Source organism: Periplaneta americana, chromosome 1 (assembly GCF_040183065.1).
Source record: "Periplaneta americana isolate PAMFEO1 chromosome 1, P.americana_PAMFEO1_priV1, whole genome shotgun sequence".
Taxonomy (NCBI): Eukaryota; Metazoa; Arthropoda; class Insecta; order Blattodea; family Blattidae; genus Periplaneta; species Periplaneta americana.
In genome coordinates this window covers 150,055,987-150,073,484 of record NC_091117.1, presented here as the reverse complement: position 1 = coordinate 150,073,484, position 17,498 = coordinate 150,055,987, and the positions used below count along the sequence as shown (strand labels likewise).

The 17,498-nt window shown below is 35.5% G+C and overlaps 1 protein-coding gene across 11 annotated transcripts in view; it reads left to right on the top strand.

The window, feature by feature from the left end:
- Window positions 1–17,498, top strand: part of LOC138701991 (nose resistant to fluoxetine protein 6-like) — a 1,327,025-nt gene that overhangs the window by 723,109 nt on the left and 586,418 nt on the right. For 3 of the 11 annotated variants that reach the window (XM_069829483.1, XM_069829474.1, XM_069829524.1), the window contains one exon: window positions 4,241–4,374. The exons of the other annotated variants lie outside the window; for them this stretch is intronic. The gene's annotated coding sequence lies outside the window, so the exon portion shown is untranslated. The remainder of the gene's footprint in view (window positions 1–4,240; window positions 4,375–17,498) is intronic. 11 annotated transcript variants of the gene reach the window in all.

The window sequence follows — 17,498 nt, the reverse complement described above, 5'->3', positions numbered from 1 at the left end:
GGCCTCTTTTGTCTTTACGGGAATAGAATGCAGAATTGAATCTGAGTATATTAGCCTTAGAAACTTCAGAATTTGCTTAAAGCCTTTGATTTCGTTTTATAGTCGCATTGTGGGAAAGTAGGCGGTTTTAATGTGTACCTGCAATCCACAAATGACATGCTGTAGCATCAAAAATGGGACATTTTATGACAATACTAAACATGGCACGTGACTTCGTATTTATCACTTATACACCAGTGAAAAGAAAGTGTTGTTTTTTATCTTTGCTCCCTCTGCTTTGTAGTAGTCTATCGTGAATGGCAAACGACTTTTCTTCGCGATGTTTTCGGTGTAGTTAGTGCAAGTCAGATCTTACAAATCGATATACAGGATGGACCGCTCGAATGTACCTAATTTCAATTGTATGTGACTGGTGAACTGTTGAAGGTAGAAACTTACGGTAACGTTTATATGAAAGGAAAACTCAACAAGTTTCCAATCCTGTCGGTAGATGGTGCGCAGACATGGTTTCTTTTCGTAGATTGTATCGATTGTCAAAATGACGACACCGCAGATGAAAGCGCAAACTGTGTTATGTATGGTATGCGGAGTTTAAATCAATTGTTAGAGTTCAAAGGGAGTATCGACGAGTGTTTAACATGATGCTCCAACTGCTAAAAGCATTAAGAAGTGGCAGGATACATTTTTAGCTACAGGATCAGTGTTGAAGAAGCATGGTGGTGGTCGTAGAACATCTGAAGAAATGGTTGCAAATGTTCAAGCCGCATATAAGCGAAGCCCGCGGAAGTCATTAAGAAGAGCTTTGCGGGAACTTCAAGTACCAAAATCAACATTGCAACGAATTGTCCACAAACGTCTCAAACTGTGATCTTCGGGAGCGCATCATAGAGGCTATTGAGAGCATTCCAGAAGACATGCTCCAACGTGCTTGGCAAGAAATCGTTCATCGCCTCGATATCGTCACAGTGACAGTTGAAAACTTGTCGAGTTCTCCTTTCATATAAACGTTACTGCAGGTTTCTACCTTCAATCGTTTACCAGTCACATACAATTGAAATTAGGTAAATTCGAGCAGTACACCCTGTACTATAACAAGTTGGCTAAGGTGTTACGTTGAGTAACTTATAAAGCTTACTTGTTAGATCACGCGATTAAATAACTTGGTGAATATATGTCGCAGGGTTTGAAAGTGAGGCAACCAGCATTTTCCTTGCATGTGGCGGGTTTTGAAAGTAACTGCAGTCTTTATTATTCATTACATTACGTATGGAATGTAGTTCAGACTTGAAAAAGCCTGTCAGAGCATGTGGTAGGTCTTAAAAAGTACTCCAAAATACATAATGTAACTCGATTTTTAAAAAGTTGGCTATGGTAAATTTTGATACTACATCACAATTTCAATTTCACTAGATTTTAAAATCAATGTAGCTTATGTATATTAGTTTTAGGTTATTTGTATTCTGAAGTCTCACCACACTATATTATTTCAACAATGCTGCGCTGACATATCTCGCAAGATACGCTAGACTAGAGATATTTTAAACTGAGGATGCACGTGCTCGAGGATAGAGAACAGTGTTGCTAACACGGTGGTTTACTCACTAAATCTAGTTTTTTTTGGTCCTCTGTCAGTGGCTAAAACTTCATTAATCGGTGGACAGTGGACAATCTAATTTATTTTAATGTCGATGGAAATTTTTAGTGATTTTGCAATAAATCTCAAACACATCTGTAAGGCAGATTGCATATAAAACACGAGTCTTTCGACGATGACCATCATCTCTTCAAAATATTAGATAGCTATCAATGTACTCTGCAGTTGGCTGGAAGTGAAAGCAGAACAGTCTTAATACACAAAGTGAGAAATTAATTCGATGGTGGCGCGTTCCTTTCGTTGTTCCTCCAGTCAAGCAACTGCTGAAAAGACTTTATGAATGTATGGAAATACAGAAAAATGTTGCTAGGCTAAGTTTCAATATGTTGTACAACAAATCAAGGTTTTCTTAATTCAACACAGCCCAAAAAGTTAACTGCAAACGTTTAAGTATAGTGGCGCATGATGAACGTAATGAAAACTGAATAATTTCAGCATTACTACTACTTGTAAAGATGTCTAGTACAAAGAGGTATCAAATAAAAACTCGTTAAAAAATTACAGAGTTCGCGCCATCAATGTTAGGGTCTATGTCTTGCTGGTGAAATTCAGAAGTGGAGTCTAAGTACTATCATTAAACCAAAATTATAAATAGGATGGGAATTTCAATAGATTTTGAAATTAGATCTGCACTAAGTCGGAGTGCTGTATGTTCTTATAATTTGTAATAATTATTTATATTATTACATGCTGTAATGGATATTTTACAATCCAAATTTTGATTGAGAAGCATCGAGAATTTAATATAGAAACACATTTGGCATTTATTGATTTTATAAAAGCATTTGATAAAGTGAACAGAATTTTGTTATTCGAAATTTTGACAAAGGATCAGACCCCAAAGCAGATCATATATAATATTTATAACCAAATAAATAAAACCTTATTGCAGCAAAAATAAATGAAAAAATAACTCATTGGCCGGAAATAAACTCAGGAGTCAGACAAGGTTGTGGCCTCTCTCCTTTGCTTTTTAACGTTTATATGAATGCCATTGTGAAAGATTTTAGAGAAACAAAACACGGATATATCACTATTAACAGAAATTTAAAATTAGATGTAATAACGTTTGCAGATGATCTTCTTTTACTAGCAACATCTGAAGATGATTTGCAATGGTCAGTACATAATTTAAATTTAATAGCTCAAAAATATTCAATTAAGGGCAAAAAAATCTATAGGAACGAAAATCTGGTGGGTTTTATGACATATTTCGTTAGTTTTTGTAAGCGTGCAGTGGTTTTCGCAAATTGGAATTGGCAACACTGATAGAGAAATAATTTCAATGTTTTCCCTACACTCTTCGTTATTAGATTGTGGAGCTATGCTATATTTAGTTTTTAGTGTTTAAAGCTACCTGGCCCTGAGTATTGTATTCCTTTTCCTAATATTGTGATCAAATGTAGTTACACTTGAACTGCAGTAGTTTTAAACCTATCGGGGTCATTTCGATACTAGCAATGTCTCTTTTTCTATTGATTGGGTGAAACCAATAACCTCTTCTTGATATCTTGTCCAATTATTGAATAAATTCCCTCAAAAGAACAGCTAAATCTACTTATTCACTTCCGATATCCTTCGAAACTCGTTAACTTCACAAAAAAACTTCGCTCCATAATCAGTAAAACATTGTACTCAATTTTTTGAAACTTTACAACTAGTAGGAAATCCAAAAACTACGTTGGCGTTGCGAGTCAAAATGTCTCGCAAAGGTTCTCTCTCTACACTAGAAGCATCGAAATGCATATAAAACCATAAATAACATGCGATAATTACAGTACAGTAACTTGAATATTGAATCATAAAACATAATCTTTAGAAATAAGTGTCACAAAGATAAAACTTGCTTGCACATTTTGCGTTCTAATGCGTTTTGCAACAATTCAGTTATGTTAACATGTTGCCAATGATAATACCTCTTGTACAGATTGCATTTTTTAGCCTATTATTAAATCATACGTACTTCACTATGCACTCAAATGAAAAGGTAAACTTTCGTTTTCTATTCTATCCAAAAATTTTTTCTAATAACCCAAAGAGTAAGACATTTGATTCAATTTATAAAGTCTACTCTTTAAGCGGTTGAATGTCGTTAATTTTACACAATTTTGTATAAAATAACTATTCATATATCATAATTTTGTCTTAACATTTTTCTGTTTACGAAGATTGGAATTGAAAAGTTATATGTTTAGTGTAGTTGTGATTTATAAAGACATCCTAAGTTAATACTTTTTTTTTTTTCCATTTTTACCTTGTTCTATAGAAATTCAAACACGTGTGGCAAGAGAAGTTTATAGCTAGGACCGATAATTATTTCGGAAACAGAGGAGGGCGTTGCAACTAATGACATATGCAAGGGAAACTGCTCATGTTGATAATGTGGACATTGAGATTACAGAGGCAGGGGAAAATAACTGAATGGTACAGTTTGTCCATTTTCACGGTTAACATGCGACAAAGTGACACGTTACCTTTCTTGGGTCAGATGTCATTCTTATTCATGCCACTGGTGGTAGTGGTAAAGTCTAAACAAATGTTTAATCAACCAGATATCGGTAATAATCTTTTTCTCTTTCTTAACAGACTGAGTATGGAGACAGCTTTGTATTTCGAAGCAGACTGTATGTTAACCATTGAAACAGACAGACTTTACCTGGGCGCGCTTCTTGCAAGGGGATTTGGAGCTACGGGGAAGAAACTGTGTGAGCTCTATGACGGTAGGTCACTTGTCTCAGTCCGTTACACTGAAACAGTATATATAATTTTGGAGAAAAACCGAAAGATTGATGGAACTGTTTAGTTGTCACATTAATGAGAGAGAAACACTATCTGAAATAGGGTTTCGGAGCAGCAAAAATAAACCGCCGAAGAAGTTAGCCGAGATGTACTGTGAGGTGAGCATTGCATTCCTCATTAGTCAATGGAAGCGAGCCTTTAGACATAAACTGAAGGCCGAAATTAGCTCTACCAGAAGTATCCAAAGACACGAGAAAGCCAAGGTTCTGATTTGTGAACATACAAATTTAGAAAATGTAGAAATCTACTGTATGATGGGGAAATGTTGCAGATCCGTAGTTTAATTTCTTTTGGGATCATTTCGACAGGAACTATGAGTTATCTCAATCTAGGAAACTATTTAATAGATTATATTAATTCATTTAGTGTTCTGTCCAAGGGCAGGGCTTTCACTGCAAACCCAGCTTTCTTCAGTCATTCCTATTTTCTTCCTTCCTCTTTGTTTCCTCATGTGATCCATATATTTTAACGTCTTCTATCATCTGATATCTTCTTCTACTCCGAACTCTTCTCCCATTCACCATTCCTTCCAGTGCATCCTTCAGTAGGCAGTTTCTTCTCAGCCAGTGACCCAACCAATTCCTTTTCCTCTTCTCGATCAGTTTCAGCATCATTCAATCTTCACCCACTCTCCAACACAGCTTCATTTCTTACTCTCTCTGTCCACTTCACACGTTCCATTCTTCTCCATATCCACATTTCAAATGTTTCAATTCGCTTCTCTTCACTACGTCGTAATGTCCATGTTTTTTGTCCATACAATGCCACACTCCATACAAAGCACTTCACTAGTCTCTTCCTTAGTTCTTTTTTCAGCGCTCCGCTGAAGATGCTCCTTTTTCTATTAAAAGCTTCCTTTTCCATTGCTATTCTCCTTTTGACTTCCTGGCAGCAGCTCATGTTACTGCTTATAGTACACTCCATGTATTTGAAGCTGTCCACTTGCTGTACAGCCTAATTTAGAATTCGCAAGTTTATCTTCTGTATTTTTCTTCCTGTATGATGACTCTGATTTTTCCAAGAATCTGGGGTGATCATACGTCCTAATAAATCGGGATTACCCCGTCTTTGAGCTTTGAAAAACCTGTCCCGACTGTATTGTTCAATAAATAAGCTTTTGTCCCGATGTTTGGCGTAAGTTTGCAAGTTATAAACTTTTTACAAGTGTGCCGATAAATTTTACCTACGATACTTGCATACTGTCGACATGGAAGATATTTCTCTATACTATAGATTGTATCCATTAATGATGGCAAATTTTAGGTGGTACTACCTATTTCGTTTATCGATAGAACGATAATATTCGAGATTTTTTTTACCATTTTTTTTGTTCGGTGTGGAAGTTCAGCTAAGGTTTAGATCAATTTAATGCGTATTTATAGTGAACATTAGAACTGAGTTTTACAAAGAGGCAATATAAATTTACAGAAGAGCTTGAAAAGAAATCTCCTCGTTCTAGAGCTACGGCAAATAACTATTCAGCTAAATATAACTACAATAAATTGTATTCATATTTGCTTGCAGAAGCTGAGTTGCTGAATGCAATAGCAACTTCTGCTAAGTATGATTGGAGTAAAGAAAGTAGGCCTACATAAATAAACCCCTTTAGAAGCCTAATTTCTGACGAGCTGAATATTAATAAATTTGAAAGTGCATTTAATTATACATTTGGATTACACAGCTTTTAACCCTATATCACACGGAATCTGTATTATATGTCTTTCTCATGTTAAATTTTACCGTACCTGATTAACAAGTTTCAGCCTATTATGGGCCATTTTCAGAACTGGTTGGTGTCGGTCTTGGCGCCTTTTGTTTGTGTTTCCTGTAGGGGTGTGTTTGTATAGTGTAATGTGGAGTCAAGAGTATGTCTGTTCTGAAATTGAGTTGTGTGTTGAGAATTTCATTTGGATGTGTTTTTGTGTGTCTATATATTTCGTATTTCTCTAGAAGCCAGAAACTAAACACACTAGAACAATACGAAATATATAGACATACAAAAACACATCCAAATGAAATTCTCAACATACAACTCAATTTCAGAACACACACACTCTTTAACTCCACATTACACTACACAAACACACCCCCACAGGAAACACAAACGAAAGGCGCCGAGACCAGCACCAACCAGTTCTGAAGATGGCCCATAACAGGTTAAAACATGTTAATGTTGCTATATATTATCAGTATATTAAAATTTCTCAATCTTATGGCTTAACGTAAAATATAAAACGAATTGTTCAGTGTTTATATATTTACATTTGCTGTATTATTCTACTAACGTTTTCACCCTCCTAGGGGTATCATCAGGTACAATATTGTTTACAATATCAAATGTCTAAAATCAATTACTGTAAACAATATTGTACCCGATGATGCCCCTAGGAGGGTGAAAACGTTAGTAGAATAATGCAACAAATGTAAATATATAAAACACTGAGCAATTTGTTTTATATTTTACTTTAAGCCATAAGATTGAGAAATGTTATTATATTGATATATAGCAACATTAATATTGGGCTCAACTGAGCATATCAAAAATGAATTGTAAATTATGAAACATGTTAACCGGGTACTGTAAAATTTAACTCGAGAAAGACATAAAATACATATTCTTGTTATTGCTGTAATATTATTTTTTAAAGTACAACTTGAAATTGTTAATTTTTTGTCCTTTTTTTTAATGTTATTTCCGTTTCATTTTAGTTTGTATATCCGTCTTATGATTAATTTTAAATCAAATAAATACTGGATTTTAGAAAAACATGGTGTCCCTATTTTCCCTAAAGAAAATGATTAAAGTCCCACTTTCACTCTAAGGCAGTGATGTCAACTGATGCCCATAGGAGCAAGCGCGCGCTTTAGAGCCCAGGAGAGCTGAGCGCTTTACAGCGGAAAGGAAAGAGACAGACGAAAGAGGTAGTATATGCCGCTTGGTCGAGCTATGTACAGGGATGGCCAGCACTGATTCATTGGATAAAGGGGAGAGAACTTATTAAAACTGTATCCATGTTAATTTTTAGATTTGTCTGAGAAGTATAAGTGCATTATAAGAATGTAAGTTTTAATTTTAATGCTCATTTTTCACAGGTTTGCTTTTTTATTCAAAAGGAATATTTTCTCAACTTTTTTTTACAGAAAAGTGAAATTTTCAAATATGTTTGTTTAGTAGCCTTACAGGTACTAAAACAATGTTTTCGTAAATCTAATATATCGTAAATACGTATTACTGAAGATAGTGTATTAAAATGTTTGAATATATTCTCATGAAAAATGTTTGTAAGGAAATGAATTAACAAAGCAAATACTGTTACATCACAAACAAAAGATATGTGCCTATGTTGGTAAAACGTCAGCTCTATAGCTTCAGCAGATTTCGAGATAATTTGATATTCTGATAACAGAAAGTTGCGCACCAATATCGTCTAAAAGCATAATGCGATAAGAGTTTTATTATGTAATATTATTTACAGTTAAAACATATACCTAGACTGCTTTGTACTATAATATTGTTTTGATTACTTTTATAAGGCTAAAGATACCATCAATATCAATTTCAACTTATGTCATATTCAGTGTCTTTCTTTGGGATAACTCTTTATGAATGATGTGTTTAATTCACTTAGTACAGTATAGTTGTAGTTATTATGGAATTTGTATGAATATTCCTTCCTTACTCTTTATTATGTTATTAACGTTTAAAACACAGCTGCAGTATTCGGCTAAGAAATAGGTGTTAGTACTTTTGTTTTACAGACAATATAGAAAATAACAAACAGAAAAAAGCCATATAAAAATAACGACATAAAATTTCACGTTCCGTTTGAAGTTTGTGCACCACTGTTTTCTTAATCCAACAGGTTGCTTATTCCTCCTAGCATACCTAGCGCTTAATGCCCGTGCACGACGTCAAGGTCAGAAAAATGCTCTTGCTTTGACATCACTGCTCTAAGGAATTATGGTCACCCTATATAGTATGTCTAAATATCCTTACTTCCGCCATAGCTTTTGTTGACATATAGGCCTACAACCACAAAAAAAAGTTTGCCTCACTTTCGGAACTAACTCGTATAGAAGTTAACTTAGTAATACAGAATCTTTACATGTATTTTTTTTATAATTTATTTCTTTGCTCGTCTGTTACGCTTGAAGCATTGGAGCTGCAGTAATGATAGGCAGAAGCTTAAATTACGTCATTAAAATATTTTAAGCCTCGTTACTGACAGTGACTGTTACATCACTGTATCTATTTGTAGGTAATACTGTTGGCGATGTCAGTAGGCCTAGTGGAATGAGGCACAGAATTATGTAATGAACGTATACTGCATAATTTCAGTTAGTTTAATTGGTATTTCATGTAATTACAAACAATATTTGTCATTAATTTTGTCTCTCTCCTTCGCAACTAGACACCCGAGTGTACATATTAACGCAACACTTGGAATTGTTTGGTTTAAAGCCTATTTGCGTTATTAATTAATGCGTTATAGGAACGCAGTTGAACGACTTCGAAATCTTCAGCACGCAGTCAATTGAAAGACAGGACCATTATGCTACGATTAAACGACTTCCAGTTCACTGGACACGCAGTTAATTTTGCGTAATAATTTTACCGTTTGTACGTGTGTGCAATAAAAATAGATTTGTGTCGTATGAAGTAGCCCATAGAAAAGAAACATTTCGGCACGGTAAAAATCCAATGATGTTGTAATCATGAACATAATCACAGTCACCACAACCATCGTAATCCTACACGCATCATCAATATCAGAATTATTATGATCATTACCGAACTTTGTCCCACGAGGCTGCAAGATTTGGACGACGCACTTGTATATGCAAGCGTAGTACTTGACTGGCTGCTCACGCGATTCCCATTTGGTCAAGCTGGGTAGAATAAAACATGAACCACTTTAACAATTACACTAATATTTACAATTTATATTATTTACACTGTGTACGCTAAATACGCTATTTTTACTATTTAAACTATTATAAAGAACATAGGCCTACATTGATCACACATTATTTACACTTTTATGTACAGTGTTATGTATTGTAATGCAAGGTACTTTATTTAATAATACTATTACTTACTCACTTACTGGCTTTTAAGGAATTCGGAGGTTCATTGTCGCCCTCACATAAGCCCGCCATTGGTCCCTATCCTGAGCAAGATTAATCCAGTCTCTACCATCATATCCCACCTCAAATCCATTTTAATATTATCCTCCCATCTACATCTCGGCCTCTCCAAAGGTCTTTTTCACTCCGGCCTCCCAACTAACACTCCATATGCATTTCTGGATTCGCCCATACGTGGTACATGCCCTGCCCATCTCATACGTCTGGGTTTAATGTTCCTAATTATGTCAGGTGAAGAAAACAATACGTGCAGTTCTGCGTTGTATAACTTTCTCCATTCTCCTGGAACTTCATCTCTTAGCCCCAAATATTTTCCTAAGAACCTTATTCTCAAACACCCTTAATCTCTCTTCCTCTCTCAAAGTGACAGTCCAAGTTTCACAACCATACAGAACAACCGGTAATGTAACTGTTTTATAAATTCTAACTTTCAGATTTTTTGACAGCAGACTAGATGACAAAAGCTTCTCAACCGAATAATAACACACATTTCCTATATTTATTCTGAGTTTAATTTGCTCCCGAGTGTCAATTATACAGGGACATCATTTTATTTTTACTTCAATTTTTATTGTACCTGAGTTTTTGAATGTACTTCACTCCCACTCCTTCTACTAATGAAGTTCCAACTCCACACAGAGCCAAGACAGCAGATAGTAAGCAGTACTGAGTTACTGAGTATAGCACGTTCCAGAAATATGTTCGCGTTTTCCAGTGACGAAAGAGCTTTCAATATTGAATCATATTTTCGCACAGGTACTGTCCGTTTGCCTACATCGCATCCCGATTTCCCCCCCCCACCTGCTTCTGCTCGCCCCTCTGTAAAAGCTGGGCTGTCTTAGCTCTTTTCTGAAAACATTAATTTCTCTTAGGAATTGGGCGTTTACGTAATATTATACAGCTGTTTAATTTAACTTAAATAAAAGGGCCTCGTTAAGTAATTAACTGTCACGTGATTTCCTCCCTTTCTACAATCATGCGGAATAACCACTTGGACGGACAGTAGATAGCATGTCCGCGTAATTTTATATTTTCGGGTCGGGCAGAAGTGAAGATTGAATTTACAGTACGTAGAGTAGGTATAGAATTATTTCAACATGAGTTACTAGTACGAAGGACGAAACTGGCAATTGGAATTAGATGCAATAGTCTATAGTGCGATAATATGCACAAAAGAACTGAAGCCTGTATCGAAATGAACGGCCACCATTTTCAAAATTGTGTTTAAATATTCATATTATGATTATTTTTCAATTTAAGTTCTTTCTCTATATTGTACGCTAATGTGCTGTAGACAGTATAATATACACCGCATAATGAATACGTTCGCATGGATAACTCACTTCGTGAGTAAAAACACTTATTCTTAATACAGTACTGTACTTTGATTAAAGAAAAACCTAATGAAAATGATCAAACTCAAAAGCGCGATATTTCCTAGTTTACGTAAATGGATGAACTACTTTTCTTCCATCCTATACCTAGTAGAGTGATTTGTGTTTTACGCCAGTATCATCGAACTCCAGTCTTGAAGGGGGGAGCAAGCGGTGTTTCCGGTTCTCTAAAGGTATAGACAGGTTAATATTAAAAATGTTAGTAAAAATAAAATTATGTCTCTATATTTGTTACTATTAAAAGGTAAAGGTATCTCCGTAACATGCCATGCAGGCACTTGGGGGGCATGGAGGTAGAGCCCCATGCTTTCCATAACCTTGGCACTAGAATGAGGTGGTGTGGTCGGCACCACGCTCTGACCGCCTTTTACCCCCGGGAAAGACCCGGTACTCAGTTTTATAGGAGGCTGAGTGAACCTTGGGCCGTTCTTGCTCCAAGATATTTGAATTTTTCCAACTCTTCGAAGGATAAATCTCCAATTATTATATTTTCATTTCATAGAATATTCTGGTCACGAGACATAATCATATACTTCGTCTTTTCGGGATTTACTTCCAAACTTACCGCCTTACTTGCTTCAGATAAAATTTCCGTGTTTTCCTTAATCGTTTGTGGATTTTCTCCTAACATATTCACGTCATCAGCATAATTCTTGGAATTATATGTAAGTAAATACATCTACATTTTGCTCGTATTATTATTATTATTATTATTATTATTATTATTATTATTATTATTATTTCACTTTTCTTTATTGCTGTTATTACATTTGCAATATGCTGGGTAACTTTCGGTGCTGGACCCCGAACTCATTTCACCGGCATTATCACCTTCATATCATTCAGACGCTAAATAACCTAGATGTTGATACAGCGTCGTAAAATAAGCCAATAAAATAAAATAAAAAATAAATTTGCTATGTATCATTATACTTGTTGAGTGAAAGAGAAGGCCTTAAGACCTTAACTCTGCCAGTGAAAATAAATCAATAAAATAAATGAATAAAGAATTTAAATTGTAGGAAAGTGTCATTATTTATCAACAGTAATCTCACTAGACGTTTTGATTTATCTAGAGATAATCAAAACCCGAGTGGGGTTTAATTGACTATTAAACGATTAGAAGAAAGTATATAAAGATTAGAAGTAACGAAGTACTCCAATACAATAAAATATTAATTGACTTACGAAAATACTACTGTCTTCAAATGTATTATTTTACTATCTCAACATTGCAAATATTACGCTAGATGCATGCCAGGTGGCAGTAGTGAGCAATGCCTTCTCGTCGAGAAGTTCTCGATCTATTATACACGATGGCAACGTTACTAGTCAAGAAGGCTTTGTTGATTCAGTTTCATTTTTATTAAAATGCAACATTCCACTTCGATTATCCGAATCCCAGTAATCAACGTCACTTGACAGATGATTTTCAATAAATCTTAATATCAAACAATCTCTGATACGTGACTATCCATAATATCATATAGCAGAAGCTATAACATAACCTAACTAATATACACAAGTGTTAGAAAGGTTTTAATTAACGACGATGACATAAAAAATAAACATGAATAATTTTAAAAAGAATATTTATTGAATGTACAATTTTCAAATTTGAATGTGGTTGGTGGTTCAATTGATGTTATATTGGACGTGTGCGTAATAGAAGTGAACTCGTTGATTTAGGCCTACATGGTGTATTCAACTTATTCAGGATTTCCGAATGAATAATTTTAAAAGGAATAATTATTGAATGTACATTTTCAAATTTGAATGTGGTTGGTGGTTCAATTAATGTTATATTGGACGTGTGCGTAATAGAAGTGGAACTCGTTGATTTAGGCCTACATGATGTATTCAACTTATTCAGGATTTCCGAATGGTGCTCTTCATTTATTTGTAAATCGGATTTCAGAAGATGCATAGGTATGATCAGTGATTTTTATTAATTCTTGTTCTTGAATGCCAATGCGAGTCATATTTGAAACTGCTGTGCATCGACTGGAGTGGTTTGTAATTTTATATATATATATATATATATATATATATATATATATATATATATTTTTTTTTTTTTTTTTTTTTGACGTCCAGACCAGCGCAGATTCAAATGTTGGCAAACAAAGAAACAAATGCTAGGGACGCGATAAAATTAAACAAATGCTAGGGACGCGATAAAATTGTGCGATAAGCAGCCATGATTGGTTGAAATACGTCCTTTCGTACCGTTTTATTGGTCAAAAGTAGTATGACGTAGTAAGTGTGTAATAGTCACTATAATGCATTGCAGTCTGCGGTGATTAGTTTTGAATTATGAATGACGTCAACTGCACACAAACAAGATGCAAGTGTTCCCTAATAGTATCTGTGTCGCGCGCGAAACATGACGTCACGCCAATGTATTATATGAATATCTAACCTTAATTCCGTACGCCCTGGAACAGAATACGGTCCCCAATCATTACCATCACCATAATCATCTTCACTATCCGCAACATCATTTTTCAAGGATTGGAGGCCTTAACCCGTTGCATTTTTATTCATATGGAGATTTGAAAAAAAAAAAAAACATGTTACGGAGACTGTTCCTTATAAAGAAAACACATACGTTGCGTGACATTCCATGGAAAGCCAAGGCCTACCAACCAACTGCTGGCCTTACGCCCACGTGTCTGAGCTGGGATTAACAGTAATCCAAAAACTACGGAGGAAACGTGTAATAAAAACGATAATCCCTGTAGCCAGTATAGGCGTTATAGCTGACTTGCGAAACTGTATTTCGCTGCTCACTGTAGCTCCCTAAATTTATCACGATGCTGGGTAGGCACTAGTCCCATATCCTGATAGATATTTCATGAACAAATTTATTTTTCCTTGAAGATTCGATCCAGCACTCATTCCTTAACGCTAGTCCAAAGGATGACACCGGCTTAGAGCTTAGACCACGCAGCTGTGACGTGGAATTGGCGGAATTGTCCCTTGCTATCCACATTAATCACATATAGGCTATATAGGGCTGTGTGTGTGCGTGTGTGGTTGGACTCAGTTCCGAGTGAAAGCGCTATGTATGAATGTGGGTGTTGAAGTATGTGTAAGTGGGTGGGTTTGTGAAGCAGTTGTTGCGTAATATATGTGGTATTGTGTAGCTGAGTATGAGTGTCTGTGGTTCGTGTGAGTGTGTGATGTGAGTTATCAACTTTAGCATCCCTTTTGCAAGGTAGGGCAGAATAACTCATGATTTTGACTTGCGTAGTACTCGTACTCTTTCTATAGTAGAGAGATGAGTTAAAGCCAAGGCGTTCACTATTGTATTGCATTTATTTACATTCCATGGCATTCGTACATCGCTTCTGAGCTATAATATGGAACAGGGACTAAGGGAATATTCAGGCTGCATTCTAACATTCCAAGACATGGAAGAGTTCCACATCACAACAATATCAACAACGAGGTTCAGAAATTTCGAACTACAGGTTTTGTCCAAAAATTGTATGGACTACATTGACGAAAAAAAAAAAAAAAACAATTGTTGTGTATATATATATATATATATATATATATATATATATATATATACAGTGGGTTACAAGTCTTCAGAATAAGGTACTTCTGCATCAATACAGCGTTGCCAGCGCTTCTGGCACGCTTGGTACGCCCTCTGGAAGTCTGCAACCAGAATCTCTCCCAGACACTGCGTCGAAGCCGCTTGCACTCTTTCCTCCGTGCCATAACAGTGTTCTTTCAAGCTCAGTTTCATCCGAAGGAAGAGAAGGAAGTTGGGCGGGGACAGGTGTGGACGGTAGGAAGGATAAGGCAGCATTTCCACTTTGTGCTTTGCCAGAACTCTTACGCGTAGCGACATGCGATTCGGTGCATTGTGGTGGAGTATGCAGGTATCGCTCTCCCTTCGGACGCGACGAACCCTTAACCTCACAAGACATTCCCCACCAACGTCCTGCCCATGGAGACCACTCTTCACGTTTTCCCCTTGGCTACATAAAATCAGTCGCGATACTTCTCTGACAGACTCTGTATAGCTTCTGCAAGAGATAACATATCTGCAGGCAAAGGTGGAACTTGCTGATACCGGACATCAATCACAGTCAAAGACGACTTGCATGTCGACTAGCTATTGCTATCAGATCTCCATTGTTATTGCATGAGAACTTAAATTACAAATACAAAATTCAGGAAATGTGAGAGTTGTCGAACCATGACTTCATCTCAAAAATGGAATTTTCCTTTTAATTTGTTGTTTTAGTGAACAAAGGTTCAGGAATAATTTTTACTTATGCCTACTAAAGCCAGACGAAGATCGCTTTGAATTGTCTGCGATACTGAACCGATCCAATCCTCGTGAGCTGCATATGAAACTACTTAATATTCGGAAAGTGAAAGTGTGGTGCGGGAATGTCGACTTGAGGATGCAAATAGCCATGCGGTTACTGTGACATCTGACTGATACATTAGTATGTTGACCGAATTCTTCTTTCCACAGTTATGCTGTCGTAATGTTGATACTGCCAGACTTTGGTTTCAATGAGACGGGATGATAGAATATACTTCTCTCGGAATTCGATGGAGACCCAAAAAACGTGTTCACACACACCCTAAAATCATTTCCTGTTTTAGTGACATCTTTTGGTTAGCCCATTCACCTGATTTGAGTGTTTGTGACTTTATTTGTGGAGTTATTTAAAGAACAAAATATTTTTGAAACTCACCCAGCAGACTTAAATACCCTGAAACAGAGAATAAGGGAACAAATCAAGGAAATTCCTCCAGCCATGCTACTGCGCGTCATGGAAAATTTCATACTTTGGTTAAGATACTGCATTATTTTCATTGGGCGATACACAGTGGGCGTTATTTTAAATAATTATTTTTTATTTTGTGTTGCGCAATAATGAAAAACTTCTACGTTTTAATTCATAGGCCTTTCTATAAATTTGTTAATATAAGGTTCCTGAGTAGTGAAATTTCAAAATCATTCATCCATTCTGCTCCACCTGGTGCTTAAAAAGTTGTTGAGTGTATGGAATTAAATCCTACTGTGAAATAATAATATGAGTGGTTTTTATTCAGGATTTTGAAGATAAGTAGGCCCTGGGAATGATGTATTGGTATTCAGCACTTCGGTTGACTGATTGATTTTTATTCGTAATTCATTGATTAAGGGGTTAGGTACAGCTTACAGCAGTAACATTTTTGGAAATATTCAACATTTTTTCCTCCATTACTGTATCTTGTACAGTGATGAAAATTAGTCCTTCTGCTATATGAAAAAAATATTTTTACGATTAAAAAAATATTTTTTATTTTTTATTTTTTCAAAATTCATAATGGTAGCAGTTCACTGTGCAGTGATGAAGCGTTTCCCTCATACCTCATAAACTTGTTAACTTTGTCATATTCTCTCTCTTTTTATTTTATTGCTGAAACTCATGTCTACAATATCATGCTCTTTCAACTACATTCCTTAATAAATAATATTTTTTTTTTATTTTGTATCAGAATAAAATACTGATATTTTACCATTTTTAAATGAATTTATTTTTTATCACACAATCTATCAAAGGTAGAGAAGTGATCTTGCATAATATTGTAGATATGACATGCATAAATACACACAAAAAAAAATTTCATCACAGAATAATAGGTCGTTTTTGAGTTATGTGGGAAACGCTTCATGACTGCACAGTGAACTGAATTTTGAAAAAAAAAAAATGTAAATAATTTTTTTAAACGTAAATGTATATATTTTCATACAGCAGAAGGACAGTGTTTTACACATAGGCTACTAATTTTCATTATTGTACAAGATTCAGTAATAGAGAAAAAAAAAATTGAATATTTTCAAAATTTTACTGCTGTAAGCTTATACCTAACCCGTTAAATCCCCTATTTTTCAGCTGCATAATTTTCTTACGTCTAAGTTGCACAGGAAATGATTATTAGGCCACTCTAGCTGCAAGTAAAATTACTGCGTGTTTCCATGACGACTTCGGTTATGCTATTGTTGATCTGTGGACACAAAAGCAACACCGTCTTGTTTCGCTCAGCATTCAAACCAACTGGTTCGTATGAGTGATTCGATTGATGTAGGCTATTGTTTGTTTGATTAGACGTATTTATGATTTCATTTTATAGATAGCGCAGTTACAGTTACATTTTATTATCGCTCTTATTTCTATTGAAAGAATAATAGAGAGATTATTTGGTCTGGTGCTCTTAGTGTTGTGATACTGATTTACATGTAAACACATTCATCTGTTCACTTTGCATGGAATCAAGTGTAACCTGCCGATCGAACGTAATGTAACAGTTCCGGCGCATATCTGAAGTTCGTGGAAGCTAAGATTGCTGGTTAGCTCATAATTTTTATATTGATTATGTTGACGGTGGTAGTAATGGTGGCAATTTTATTCATGGTGGTAATGATTGCCACACGACGGCTGTAGTGGTTATGAGGATAGTAGTGGAGAACATTAAGAATCTCG